Here is a 7889-nt window from a genome sequence, read left to right on the forward strand (position 1 = left end):
TTCTTAATTTTTTCCAATGGTTATACATTTGAGGGCGGCATGGTGGCGCAGTGGGTAGCGCTGCTGCCTCGCAGTTGGGTGATCTGGGGACCTGGGTTCGATTCCCGGGTCCTCCCTGCGTGGAGTTTGCATGTTCTCCCCGTGTCTGCGTGGGTTTCCTCCGGGCACTCCGGTTTCCTCCCACATTCCAAAGACATGCTGGTTAGGTGGATTGGCGATTCTAAATTGGCCCTAGTGTGTGCTTGGTGTGTGTTTGTGTGTGTCCTGCGGTGGGTTGGCACCCTGCCCGGGATTGTTTCCTGCCTTGTGCCCTGTGTTGGCTGGGATTGGCTCCGGCAGACCCCCGTGACCCTGTGTTCGGATTCAGCGGGTTGGAAAATGGATGGATGGATGGATGGTTATACATTTGAGTGTCATTTAGTCAAAAGATTTCAAAGAGCTAGAGATCAGTCCAAGATCAGAAAAACATTCAGTCTTTGTCAGTTGTCATCCTTAAACTCTAAATTTATATTCTATGCTCATTTATAAGCTCTTGAATTGTAAGAAAGAAAAATAACAAAAAATATTAAAAAGTAAACCAGGAAAGCATTCATTTGGTGAAACATTTGTTATAAGGAAAAAGTAAATAGAGTGTTGACATATTTTTGATTTAATGCCCAGTTTGAGGACAGGGCATACAACACATGAGAAAATTTTACAAAATAAATGGAAGCATAACAATTAACATCTCATCCATCTGACTGTATAAGATGGAGAAGCATAACAATTAACATCTCATCCATCTGACTGTATAAGATGGAGAAAATCTCTGTTTGATTCACAGTATAATTGTGTCAATTATGTATAATGGCACAACACCATACAATTATGTCTGCTGAATAACAAGAAATGTAATCATAAAGATAACTGGGAATCAACCAAACATACTGAGTTGTATATCTCTAATAATAATGAGGCATTAAAATGCAGTAAATATTCCTTCTCTACACAATATTTAGCAGTACTTTTCATGGAAAATGTAGTCAGCTTGCAGCTGGGTACTCCCTAAACTTCTTTTATGTCCAAAACTTTGAAAATCACTGTTGACCATGTCTGTGTGTATCAAGAAAGGGAAAAAAGTTTTATAAGACTTAAACAGCATTTTTTGTGTAGGGTTAAACATCAAAACAATTTTTTAACAAATATTTAAAATTTTAATATTTGGAAAAGTATCTTAGCATATCTGCTACTAATTGTTTCTATAAGCCATATAGCTGGTCACAAAAAAATAAAAGCTACAATTGCTTGCATGTGCTGTGCAAGCAGCAGCCTTTTATAAAAGCTCCATAGTTCTCATTGTTTTTCTTTTTTCTTTCTAATAGTCACTGCTCTTATTTATTTATTTATTTGAAGAGCTTCTGTAAAAAGCCACATTTTCCCCTGGGGACAAAATAAAGCTTGCTTACTGGCTCGATCTATTGATCTGTAAAATGACCTTACAGCAGGAAAAGAAAGTAATACTTATTGGAAATGATTTTCTTGTTCTATGTTCACCTTGAAACAACTGTGTACAAATACAGTTTTCCAATAAGTCCTATTCCTTAATTTTACACAATAAAAGACTAACCTGTCTAATAATACAGCAGAGATACACTAAGGAAAATTAAAAATAAGGGCACTAACCAATACAAGTGTGTGAAACCTTTGCACGGTATACTGCAGGGATAATGTCCAACAGGATTCTTGTTGCCAAGGAATAGGCATCAGAATGGCAGGTCATGGGTGAATAAATAGACAGAGTATGGTAAGGGTAAGGTGCAGCATCAGGTACAGTATCACAGTCTTTGTGTCAATTGCAGTAGATATCATTAAGTGTGCCCCTTGCAGCCGCTACAAAAACAAACAAAAAAAACAAAATTGTGTTGCTTCCTTCTAGTAGTAAGTTTCTTATCTTATTAGAGGGATGGGGGCAAGGGTCAGCGGACACTGGAGAAGAAAGCCTTTCTCCTCCCACTCATCCTGGGACTGGGAAGAGTTCAGCTCTGTAGATTATCTTTCTAGAATTTGTTAGACTGGTCTAAAATTTTGTAGGGTGTTTTTAGTCCTTTTGTATATGAATGGTGTGATGATGGGAGCCAACTTTTCAGTAGGTTCCTTTAGTTTTCTGGACTTGGCTAAAAGTGTTTTAGTTACTTTAAACTTTACAATGTTGCACCAACTTTACTTGAAATTTGTGTGTTTTCTTTTTGTGACTTTTCATTAATGGTATAGCCTATAGCCTGTATGTTTTGGCCACCCATCTTACACAGAAGAGTTGCCAAACTAAAATATTAGTAAAAACCTATTGGTAATGTTTAGGCTTGCAAACAAACCAATAAAAATAGAAATTAAAGGATAAAGACACTGTTGCTTCCCCTGTATGTGATTTTAATAACCTGGTTATCCAGGTTAAGGTGATAGGTAGCCATAGCCTATACTAACAGCGCTGAATACAACGTAGGTGCCAAACCAAGGCAGAGATAGACAAATACACACTCAGGCACATCAGGTTAAAATACCTTAAATGCATGTCTTTAGGATATGGGAAGAAAACTGGAGCACCTAGAGAGAAAGCCAAGTAGACTCAGAACTAGTAGCTTGGAGGGAGCAGAACTAAATACTATTCACTTTAATAATGCAAGCAAATAAATAAATGTATTATGACATAGTTCTGAAATTAAGAAATTAATAAATACCTTTTATTCTGATAATAATAGGTCAATGGGCAGTTAACTGTTTGGAAGTGTAATTGTTTTTATGAATACATTGAGGATGGTCTCTTAGGTCCCAGCAAATCAAAAAGTCAACTGCATAAATTAAACGCTTCTTGACAGGTGTTGTTCCTTTCTCTTTTAACAGAAAATAATCAACATTTCCAAAGCTGTTTCTGTTAAAGGTGCATTTATTATGCATAAGGAAAATTCTGGAAAAGGCCATTAAGGCAAATATAACTCATGAACATCCACTTAACATTTGCAGAATATCAGCAAGTCTAGATTTGAAGATCCCTGAATTACTGCTATCTGCCACACTACTGGGCTATGTATTACACATACATAACTGTTATTTGTGTGAAGAAAAACTTTGTAAATGAAAAATCCTACTGTAATATTTGTATTTGTCAGAAGTCAACAAATGCAACAGTATACAATAAAGGTTAAGTGTAAACACACAGACAGGTATGTAAAGGTTTCAATTACAGGTATAATGCATATACTCCCCTCAGGAAACAAGCTCCCATTATGACCAGGACTGTTACCATATGGCCCGAGGAGGCCTCCCAACAGTTGCAGGACTGCTTCCAGAGAACCGATTGGGAGGTTTTCTATCACCAAGACTTGGAGTACCACACTACGGCAGTCCTGGATTACATCAGGTTCTGCCCGGACAACGTCACCAGGGACAGACGCATAAGGATTTATCCTAGCAGGAAGCCCTGGATGACAAGGGATGTCCAGAGTCTGCTGAAAGCTAGGAATACTGCTTTCAGGTCTGGGGATGGGGCTCTTTACAGTGTAGCCAGAGCGAACCTGAAGAGAGGCATCCGAGAGGCCAAGGCAGCATACAGAAGGAGGATAGAAGATCATCTGAGGAGTAACAACACCAGGCAGGTGTGGCAGGGTGTCCAGCACATCACCGGCTACAAATCCAACAACTCATTGGCCGCTGAGGGAGACACTTCTCTGGCAGAGGAGCTGAACATCTTCTTTGCCCACTTTGAGGCGACACCAACAGCAGCTCCATCACAACAGCCTGTTCACAACAGCAATATACTCACAGTGGAAGAGTGTGAGGTGAGGCGGGGGATGAGGAAAGTTAACCCGAGGAAGGCTGCAGGACCCGACGGTGTGGCTGGACGGGTGCTGAAAGACTGTGCAGATCAACTGGCCGGAATCTTCACCAGGATTTTCAACCAGTCCCTGTCCCAGGCCACTGTCCCATCCTGCCTCAAGTCCTCAATCATTGTTCCGCTGCCGAAAAAATCCAACACAAACAGTCTGAATGATTTCCGCCCAGTGGCACTCACATCTGTCATCATGAAGTGCTTTGAGAAACTGGTGCGGAGTCATATCATTGCCTGCCTGCCAGCAGACCTGGACCCATTTCAATTTGCTTACAAAGCAAAGAGATCCACGGAGGATGCTGTGGCCACAGCCCTTCATGCTGCCCTGACCCACCTGGAGCAGCAGGGGAGTTACGCCAGACTGCTCTTTGTAGACTTCAGCTCGGCGTTTAACACCATCCTCCCACAACGACTGGTGTCCAAACTGGCAGATCTGAGACTTCCATCACTCACCTGCAGTTGGATACTGGACTTCCTGTCGGGTCGCTCCCAGAGGGTCAGGCTGGGTCTCCACACATCCACTGCTCTCAGCCTCAATACTGGGACGCCGCAGGGTTGTGTGCTCAGCCCGCTCCTCTACACCCTCTACACATATGACTGTGTCCCCACTCACCATAGCAACAAGATTATAAAGTTTGCGGATGACACGACGGTGGTCGGACTCATCTCGGGCAAGGAGGGTGAGCTAGCATACAGGGACGAGGTGGAGCGACTGTCAGAGTGGTGTACAGTCAATAACCTGCTCCTCAACAACAAAAAAACAAAGGAGCTTGTTATTGACTTTAGGAAAAACAAAACTGACATCCAGCCACTCATCATTGGCGGGGCATGTGTGGAGAGGGTCCCGGTGTTCAGGTTTCTGGGTATGGAGCTGGAGGATGACCTGACCTGGAGTGCCAACACCAAGGAGCTGCTAAAGAAGGCACAGCAGAGACTGTATTTTCTGAGAATTCTCAGAAAGAACCACCTCCCAAAAAATCTGCTCCTTGCTTTTTATCATTGTTCCATTGAGAGAGTGCTCACGTACGGACTGTGTGTGTGGTACGGCAGCTGCACTTCCTCAGAAAAGAAAGCGCTACACAGGGTCGTCAGGATAGCGGAGAGAACAATTGGTTGTACCCTCCCCACTCTGGAACAAATCTACACATCCCGAAGCCGCAAAAAAGCAATAGACATTTTACAGGACTCATCACATCCCGGTCATTGTCTCTTCCAGCTTTTGCCATCGGGCAAGAGATACAGAGCTATGAAAACTAGGACAAACCGCCTTAAAAACAGCTTTTATCCAAAAGCAATCATGGCCCTGAACTCAAAATAAAACTGCTCCATATTATTCTTCCAATGTGCAATATAGACCGTAAGTCAACAAGTGCAATTTGTATATTTATTACTATTCGGTTTGTTATTATATTCTGTCTTTTTGTCTTTTTGTCATTTTAACTCTTATTCCTCACACTGAGTCGATTGCACCTTCAATTTCGTTGTTCCTTTGTAAAAGTGACAATGACAATAAAGATCTATCTATCTATCTATCTATCTATCTATCTATCTATCTATCTATCTATCTATCTATCTATCTATCTATCTATCTATCTATCTATCTATCGGATGATCACAAAGTCTTGAGCTTGATCTAATCTATTAAGGGAGGCACCAGTATTTGTTTACATGTTTTAATATTCACTCAAATAAAATGTTTTGTCTTTCTTGTGCAGATTCACTCGTTGGTTCTGAACTGTACCTTCTGTATAAGGTTTTGTGATTTCTTTTGTCAAGATGTCAAAGTGAGAGGTAAACATTCACCTACAGAATGTACAATAATGAATGGAAGTTGTACTGTAGTACTGAAACTTGGCTTCGTCATTGTCACAGTGCATCCTATGGAAGTAGCCCTTCAAAGTGGGGAGCACGTGGTAGTCACATGGAGCCAGGACTCAAGAGTAGGGTAGGTGTGGCATTTCCTTAAATCCACAGTTTCACAAAGCAGCCATTGCAGTCCAAGCAGTATGAGTTTGTGTGTTGTTGAGAGGCAGAAGGGGGTGGTCGACAGGTTTACTGATTAATAGCCACACATGCCAAAATAATCAGAGTAATATGCATTGATTATGTAGACATGAAATCAATCTGGAATTTACCATGCTCATTATAAAAATTTGGGAAGGTCCACTTTCTTGGACATTTGATTTCCTTGATATAAGCAAATCAGCAAGACTCCATTGTATCAGTAGTTGTTTAGACTGTGCATGATAGTGATGTTTCTAAGAGTTATCCCAGGTCATGAAACACTTCTTAAATTTCTCCCATTCTTAATTCATTTGTTTGAAATTCTCCTTGGAATATGGATATAGTAATGCTTCATTTGAGCAGTCAACATTAACGACATCCAATATGCACAGACCTTCCTCATTTTTAGTTATTCATGAAGAACTACTCACTTCACTTGTCCACCCCCGGGTTTGGTTTATCGGATATACAATTTAAAGACATTGTTATTTTCATGGGAATTGTTACATATGCATTATTTTCACTTTTACTTTAAAGCTTTTGCAAAAACAATACTTGTCCTTTATTTTCGGCCCTGACCGTGATTACGTCTCTTTCTCGCAGGACATATAACGCTGCTCGTGTTGTGAGTTGGGTGCGGCTGAACGCTTGCTAAGGAGATGCTGTCGGATGATCTGCTGTCTTTCTGCTGCTGTTGCGCTGCCTGTCGATCATTTTGAAGCCTGTACAGCAGCTGTCCTTTTGCCACTTCGCATCTCTGCCGCTCGTGTTGTGAAGGTTTGGTTAGGATGGCTGAAAACGCTAGAAGAAGTGGTCGGATCATCTGCTGGGTTTCTGTTGACGGCGAGCTGCGTGTTTTGCTTGTCGCTTGTCATTGTTTTAAGAGCTGGGAGCAAGTTAATGCGCCTTTCACAGGACTTCAAATTGTCTTCTGAGAACATCACATCTTGTCTCCCTAGTCTTCCTCCCAAAGATTTTTTTTAATAATAGAGAGATAAAAGATCCACAACTAATCCCTTTAGAGTCTGGTGTCTTGCAAGTCGTGACTTTTCAATTTTCCTTAATTATCTACTCCACAGTGGCAACATTTTGTGTCATCTTTGTCAAAGGCCTTCAAGACCCTCTTAAGGAGACAACTTACCATAACAGAATTCTATAGTCCATCTCTTGATTGTGACATCTTAGAACTGGTTCTGATTGATGTTGACAAAGCAAAAATGAATCTCAGAAGGCATATTTTTCTCCAAAGTTAGAAACTGAATGATAATTATATTTGGGATTATATTTCATTTTGTGGCTTTTGACATCCATGATAATTTTGTTATCATGGATGTCAGAAATCACAAATGCTAGAAACTGGCATGTTTTAGTACAATGAAGTTTGGCTGCTGACAAAATCAATACCTGAAAATACCCAGGATCAGGCTCAAAAATTCTCATCAATGTTCCCTTTAATTGAATTACTTACTGAATCCCACAGATTAATGCTTATTGAATATTGTGAAATTTGGCTTTGAATACTGTATAAGATTTTGTGATTTCTTTTATAAAGATGTCAAAGTTAGATCTGAACTTTCAACTAAAAGCATGTGCAATGGTGTATGAAAGCTGCACTTCTGAAAATGTCAACTACCCAACACTTCTCACTTTCCATAGTATACAAATGCTTTGTGGCTTGTGTTGTTGCTTCACAGCTCCATGAGATGAGGGATTTGAATTCCAGCCCAACCACTTTGATTATGATTATCATTGCTGCAAGTTGTTTTTTCCCTGGGCTGTCTAAACTGGCCCTGTATGAGAGAGTGTGATTCTAAAGTTGGATTAGGCAAAATGTAAAAAAAACGGAGAAACGTGTAGCATACTGTTCCAGAAATATTGGATGATTTTGCCTTGTATTTTAAGATTTAATAGACCATTGCCTCTTATATATCTACCTGCTGTTTCCTAGAATAATTCTTCAAGACTTAAACTCTCATGAAAATAATTACAAGCACAAAATTTATATACAGTGTATACAGTATAT

This window comes from Erpetoichthys calabaricus, chromosome 5, assembly GCF_900747795.2.
Source record: "Erpetoichthys calabaricus chromosome 5, fErpCal1.3, whole genome shotgun sequence".
Lineage (NCBI taxonomy): Eukaryota > Metazoa > Chordata > Cladistia > Polypteriformes > Polypteridae > Erpetoichthys > Erpetoichthys calabaricus.